The sequence below is a fragment of the Oryctolagus cuniculus genome, chromosome 21 (assembly GCF_964237555.1).
Source record: "Oryctolagus cuniculus chromosome 21, mOryCun1.1, whole genome shotgun sequence".
NCBI classification, from domain to species: domain Eukaryota; kingdom Metazoa; phylum Chordata; class Mammalia; order Lagomorpha; family Leporidae; genus Oryctolagus; species Oryctolagus cuniculus.
The window spans coordinates 17,558,791-17,566,022 of NC_091452.1; the positions used below are offsets into that span (position 1 = coordinate 17,558,791).

The 7,232-nt window shown below is 60.0% G+C and overlaps 1 protein-coding gene across 1 annotated transcript in view; it reads right to left on the bottom strand.

Annotated features, from left to right (window-relative positions):
- CMKLR1 (chemerin chemokine-like receptor 1) overlaps positions 1-629 on the bottom strand; it is a 36,027-nt gene extending 35,398 nt beyond the window's left edge. Inside the window, exon 1 of the mRNA XM_008249345.4 lies at positions 255-629. The gene's annotated coding sequence lies outside the window, so the exon portion shown is untranslated. The remainder of the gene's footprint in view (positions 1-254) is intronic.
- Positions 630-7,232: the final 6,603 nt, after the last annotated feature.

The window sequence follows — 7,232 nt, forward strand, 5'->3', positions numbered from 1 at the left end:
GGGGCAGCGATGGGGGGGAGGGGAGCTCACCCCCCACCCAAGACTAAGTGGGTGTGGACGTGCGTGCACACTCAGACGCCTGTGCATGTCCTTGCCATCGCATACGATGGGCGTGCATTGCTTTAAACATCTGGAAGTGACGATCAAGCACTTTCATGCTGACCATCGTTAACCGGTGAGTAGAAGAGAGCCGCTCTGTCCCCGGCGCGCCCTGGCCCCGCCCCTCCGGGAGATGCCCAAGTCAAGGGCAGTACCTGCACGCTGCTCTCTGCTCAGGTCTCCCCGGGCTCCCGCTGATGTCAGGTTCCTCAGGGTTCTTCAAGCCGGCTGTGCGTCCCGCTTCTCTCTCCCAGCCACGCTGCTCCTCTGGCTGAGGCTGTGTCTAGAAAGTCATTCATTTATTCACTCACTTACTCACTCATTCAAGATTCCCCCCACCAGAGCGCAGCCCCTGGAACACTGATCCTCCGAGGGCTTCCCAGGGAGCTCAGATGTGTCCCGAGTTCCCTCCTCGCTGGGGCTGCTGCCCTGAGTGGGTCAGAGCCAGGACTTAGCCCGAGACACAGCTGGAGGGAGGAGAGCGGGAGGGAGGGGCAGGAAGCGGCGCTGGCCGAGGGCGGGGGCCTCCAGCTGCGGGAGTGGGGCCGCCTGCCCGGGAGGCTGTCCCTGCCAGCCCGGGGCTGGGCTCGTGGGTGGCAGCAGGGCCTGCTGGGGATGCCCCGCCCCTCTGGCGGCCTGGTGAAGCTGGGCTCCCTGCCCACTGTCTGAGCACAAACCAGGAGCATATGCAGGCCCCAGGCTGCTGGGGGTGGGGGGGTGCATCTGCTCCGTGCCAGGGGCCTGGGAGCTGGGGACGATGGCTGAGAAACTGGGCCATCGGTCACCCCGCCACTCAGCTGGGCTGCCGCTCAACCCAAGGCCTCGCTCATGCTGTTCCCCCCCACCCTGGGTGCTGTTCCTGCCCTTTTTTCTTGGTGCTGTGACCTCTGGCTCCCTCTTCAGGCATCAGTTTGGAGGCCACCGCTCCTCCTCTGACCCTCGGGGGTTGCTCTGGGCTCCCCTTGGCCGCTCAGGGTCGCCCCATCAGGGCACTGATGCAACACTGACCTTCCTGCTGGGAAAGCACTTGCCTGGGGAAGGCGCTGTGCTTTGTCTGCTGCCCTGGGCCTAGTGCGTGTTCCACAACGCAGCTGCATCAGCACCACAGCCCGGGCAATAATCGGAATAGTCAAGGACCAGGGAATGGGCCGGGCACTTGGTGTTTGCCCCTCAGCACACGCCTAGGCTGTAGGGATTATTACCACCCCCAGTTTACCCATGGGAAACAGGGGCACAGAAAGATTAAGTCATGGGGCCAGCACTGTGGTGTAGTGGGTAACGCTGCCACCTGCAACCCCATGTGAGAGCTGGTTCGAGTCCTGACTGCTCCAATTCCCACCCAGCTCTCTGCTAATGGCCTAAGAAATGCAGAGGAAGATGGCTCAGTCCTTGGGTTCCTGCACCCACATGGGAGTCTCTGATGAAGCTCCTGCCTCCTGACTTCAGCCTGGCCCAGCCCTGACCACTGTAGCCATCTGGGGGGTAAACCAGAAGATGGAAGACCTCTCTCTGTCTCATTCTACCTCTGCCCCTCTCTCTCTCTCTCTCTCTGTAACTCTTTCAAATAAACAAATAAATCTTAGAAGGAGAAGGAGGAGAAGAAAGAAAGGAGAAAGAAAGAAAGAAAGAAAGAAAGAAAGAAAGAAAGAAAGAAAGAAAGAAAGAAAGAAAGAAAGAAAGAAAGAAAGAAAGAAAGAAAGAAAGAAAGAGAGAGGAAGGGGGAGGGAGGGAGAGAAAAGGTTAGATCACTTGCCCAAGACCACACAGCCAGTAGGGGGCAGAGCTGGGGTCCCCACCCAGCTGCCTCACTCTGGAGCCAGCCCTTTGCCAGATCAAAGAAATGGAAGCATCCCCTGTGTGCACGCCCGGGGGCGGGGTGGGGTGCTCCCGTGGAGTACGTCACACGAGTGTCATGCAAGCCTCCCACAGTGCCAGAGGCATCATCTCCGGCCCATTTTACCCATGAGGATGCTGGCGCCACAGAGAGGAAGCTGTTTGCCTGGGGCATCAGCTGGTGCCCGCGGAGCTAGGACTGGACCCAGGTCTGTGTGAGCGCAATGCCCAGGCCCAAACGCCATCTGCAGGAAGGAAAAGGGCGGGGAGACAGGGAGGCGGGGAGGCGGGGAGGCGGGGAGGCTAGTGAGAGGGAGGAGGATGAAGAAAGAAAGGAGGGGAGAGGAGGAAGGAGGTGACAGGGGAGGGAGGAGAGAGGGCAGGGGGACAGGAGGGGGCGTGTGCTCCTCCAGGAGCTCACAGCAGGGCGCAGGCAGGGAGCCCTGGGGAGACCTGCCTTCGCCATCTGTGCCCTGTGCTGTGAACTCCTTTATAAACCGTAGACGTTTGTTTGGCTCTCGGTTCTGGGGTCCGGAAAGCCCAGGATCGAGGGTCATCATCGCTGCCTTTCCCATGGCGGAAGGAGAGAGGCCAGGGGAGGCGAGAGGCCCCAAGGAAAAAGCAGCCAAACCCGCCCTGGCTACAGGGAAGACTTCCACGCCGTGGGAGGCATCCCGTGCGCCCTGACCTAAAGCTCTTGGGACCTGGTGGGGGAGGGGTCTCCCCACTGTGGTTTGCAGGCCAGCACCGGCTGCTGCCTCCCCCGGGAGCTCTGAGAAATGCTCATTCTCGGGCCACCGCAGAGCGGCTGAAGCCAAGTCTCTGTGAGCAGGGCCCAGCCACGAGCGCTCAAGAAGCCCCCCCCAGCAGAGTTCTGGTGCCAGCTGCGGTCTGAAGGCCACGGGCACGGACGTGCAATCAAGAACCACTGAAAGGGGCCCTGGCATAGCTCGTGTCAGCGCCCAGAGGAGCGGGAAACATCCAACGCTTTGCCATCCCACTGGGAGGCAATTCCTGGCCCCACCACCGTGAGCCGCTGCTCTTTGTTTTAGGTTTTACTTTATTGATTTGAAAGGTAGAGCGACAGAGAGAGAGAGAGAGAGAGAGAGAGAGAGAGAGAGAGAGAATATCTTCCAGATGGCCACCGCTTTGGGGGTTTGGCTGGGTCAGGATGAAGCCAGAGTCTGGAGCTCCATCTGGGACTGCCATGTGGGTGCAGGGACCCAGTACCCGGCCCATCCTCTGCGGCTTTCCCAGGCACATTAGCAGGGAGCTGGGTTGGGGGCAGAGCAGCTGGGACAGTGCTCCGACAGGGGATGCCAGTGGCAGTGGCAGTGGCAGTGGCTAAACCCGCTGTGCCACAGCACCGGCCCAAGCTGTGTGTCTTGAGTGAGTCCTGTGGCCTCTCTGAGGAGCAGGACTGGGGTGGAGGGGAGGGGAAGAGGGAGAAGGGGAAGAAGACGGGGGTAGGGGAGGGGGCAGCTTTGGAGGAAGAGCAGGCTCACTCAGGAATCCTGGGTGAGCAGCGGGTGGCCCGGGGCGGATTTGCAGAGACGGCCACTTCCTCCTCTAAGCTGCCCCCCCGGGGCCTCTCAGTCCCAGGGCAACCTGTAGGAGGCCCAGCTTCTCTCAGCGGAAGCCACAGGGACAGGGATGGGGAGGAACATGGGACCCACTGAGGCCCCAGGGAGGAGTGCCCTGGGCCACGGGGCCGCCGCCTTCCATCGCTGACTGACCCGGGCAGTCCAGGCCGGGGGCTCCGGGCACCTCGGAGCACAGCTGTAGGGTTAGCTTCTTCTTCATCAGAGTGGAGAGGATGCTTGCATTCTCTGGTGTTGCTTTTGTTTTAAATAGGACTTTGAAACCGTGGGCCTGGCCTGAGGATGCTGGGACAGGAGAGAGAGAGAGAGAGGGAGAGAGAGAGGGAGAGAGAGGTGGGCCCCTCCAAGGCACACAAAGAAACCTCTGTTGACAACCAGGGAAGCTCGGTGGAGAGTCAGGATGCAGGATCCAGCCTCACCGGGATGCTCAGCTCCAGATGGTTGGGCTTGGATTCCTGCAGTCAAGAGACTCCAAGGCCATAGCCAGGCCTGGCCTGAAAGAGCATGGTGATCGATTAGCAATGCCTGCCCTGGCTGTACTGGGGCAGCTGTGCCTTTCCCATCCCTTCTGTCTCCTTGTAAATACCCATCTCTTTGCCCCAGGAGACCTGGGGGTGGGGTCTAGCTCTGCCACTCCCCTGTCTCAGCGTGGATTGACACAGAGTGAATGAGCTTGGGTCTTAATTCCCAAGCCCCTTAGAATTTGTTTCTGATCATTCTTTTTTTTAAGATTTATTCTATTTATTTGAAAAGCAATGTTAGAGAGAGAGAGAGAGAGAGAGAGAGAGAGAGAGAGAGAGATCTTCTATCTGCTGGTTCACTCCCCAAATGCCACAACAGCCAGGGCTGGGCCAGGTGAAATCCAGGAGCCAGGAGCTCCATCCAGGTCTCCCACATGGATGGCAGGGCCCTAAGTACTTGAACTGTCACCTGCCGACTCCCAGGGTGCACATTAGCAAGGAGCCGGGATTGCAAGTGGAGGCAGGACTCAACTCAGGGACTCCGTGTGGGATGCAGGCATTCCAGCGACTGCACTGCTGCACCAAATGCCCCCACCCCCCCGGTTGACAAACCCGTTTGTGAGAGGAGTGAACACACAGGGGGCACAGCCAGCACCCAGGGACTCCCGCCTGGAATCTGAGTTCTGGTCTCATGCCCAAGAGGACCGCCAGGTGACCAGGACAGGGGTCAGCCGAGCACTGGGCCAAGCGTCCTCAGACACACAGGTGCCTGGAAACGCGGTCCGTGTGCACCGTGAGAAGAGTGACTGCTCCTGTGTCGAAGACCAGGCTCAGAGGGGAGGGCGGAGGGGTGTCCCTCCCACTCTTGGGAACCTTCCGGGGGAAGGGGAGGGGCAGAAAGGGGGGGCTGAGTTTCTGGAGCTGAGAAGGAGGACGTGCTGAGATGCTGTCCACGGCCCAGGCGATTCGGCAAGTGTCCAGGCTGCAGAAGGTGAAAGGTGCCGAGGGAGAGGGAGTGCAGAGGCCGCAGCGCTGAGCCAGCAGAGGGGGCTCTCCTGGTGGGGGTGGACAAGGCCCGCTGCCCTCCCCCCAGAGCCCTGGAAGAGCCAATTTTCCTGTTGTACTCCGGGGGGACTGGGACCACCCTGGATGCCTGGGAGAGCAGGGTCGCCCTGGCCCACTCCTCCTGGACCCAGCACGGAGCTGGGGGCAGCATGGAGTCAGTGTGGGATACGTGGCTGTTCCCCAGCCCCCGGGTGATGTTCAGCTGCACGTAGCTTGGTTCTGGGAAAACGTTCAAATTCCTGGGGGTGGGATGGAGGCCCAGAGAAGGTTAGCAACCTGCTAGAGCCACACAGCAAGAACTGAGCCACTGTCCAGTGCCCTCCAGTTCCCAGAGCTTCCTAACCTTCCCACATAAACACACACAACATGCACACACAAACAACATATATGCGCACATATATGTGCATGCAATCATACACATGTGTGTGCACCTAAGCATGCATACACGCATGTGCACACCTATATGTACACACGTGCACATAAGCAGACATGCACACACATGCATGTGTACGCACACACAGGCTTCTCATGACCTTGCCCTGCCCACCTCTCCCGTGACAAGGCCCCCTGTTCCACTCCCTGCACCCTGAACCTGTCACGCGGTTTCAAGTCTCAGCTCCCTTGCTAGAAACACCTCCTCTTGCCTCTCTGTGCCTGGCCACCTGGTAACCTGGTCATCTTTCAAAGCTGGCTCAGATGTCCTCTCCTCCAGGAAGCCTTCCAAGTTTACCCCTTCTCTTCTTGCCTGCCTGGGGAAACTGACGGCCCCTTTCACCAGGCAGGTCTGGATTGGGCGACATTCCTCGTCCTTTCTGAAGTTGCACTGATTTCCTCATTTGCTGGGTACACATCTGTCCACTCTAGACTGCTGTCACCCTGGCTTGAACACCAGCCCTGACCCGAGCTGGAACCATCCAATGACTGGAGCCAACCTCAGTGCCCACACCTCCCTCCCCAGGACCAGTAGCTGGGAGGAGGGACTAGAAATGGATCAGACGCATCAGGACCATGCAGACTCGGGCAGGTCAGCCTCATGGTCGAGGACGAAGCCTTTTGAGGTCAGAAAGACCTGGGTTCGAGTCCAAGCCGGCCACGTTCTTGCTGTGCGACCTTGAGCAACCCCCTTTCCCTCTCTGGTCCTGCCTCTCCCCTTCTGTGTCATGGAGACCGTAATCCTGACCTCAGGGGACCCATCGAGAAGACGCCCTGAGGTGATTTAGGCAGGGGACAAGGCACGGGCTCCACCCCTGGTGTGGTCACGGCTGAGAGGGTCGTTTCTAGAAGCCCATTCCCCCGTCTCCCTCCACACTCTGGCCTGCGTCATGTCCTCAAGTCCCCGTTCTCGCCGAGCTGCCCACATGGAGGAAGTAGAGCCGCACTCAGAGCCAGTGTCCAAGCCTGCATCTCAGCTGGGACACTCACTGGCTGTGTGTGACCTTGGGCAAGTGACGTCCCCTGAGCCCCCGTTGCCTCCTGGGTAATGTGAGCATAGAAGTAGCAGCTGCCTGGCAGGAGCCAGGGAGAGTGAAAGAAGGGCTCGGTGCCAGCAGCAAGGGAGTGCAGTCTGCAAAGTGCTCGCTGCTCTGGTCTGGACCACTTCCTCCTCCCCCACCTGCCTCTCCTCGCTCCCCAGCCCAGCCCTGCGCTGGCCCCTGCCCGCCGCCCGCCCCGCCCACCTGTCCCTAGCCAATGGCCCAGCTTCTTTTCCTGTTCTCTTAGGAAAACCCAGGATGCTCCAGGTCCTTAGAGCTGCCCATGCCCCCAGCCCCTCCATGGCCACCCGCCTCTGCCTGTCTCTAGAGGGGACCCCTTGCTTCCAGAGGAACCGACATGGAACCCCAAAAATGCAAGTCATGAAAACGAGCCCATCTGGCCGGCACCGCGGCTTACTAGGCTAATCCTTCGCCTGCAGCGCCGGCACACCGGGTTCTAGTCCCGGTTGGGGCGCCGGATTCTGTCCCGGTTGCCCCTCTTCCAGGCCAGCTCTCTGCTGTGGCCCGGGAGGGCAGTGGAGGATGGCCCAGGTGCTTGGGCCCTGCACCCCATGGGAGACCAGGAGAAACACCTGGCTCCTGCCTTCGGAGCAGCGCAGTGTGCCGGTCGCAGCGGCCATTGGAGGGTGAACCAATGGCAAAGGAAGACCTTTCTCTCTGTCTCTCTCTCTCACTGTCCA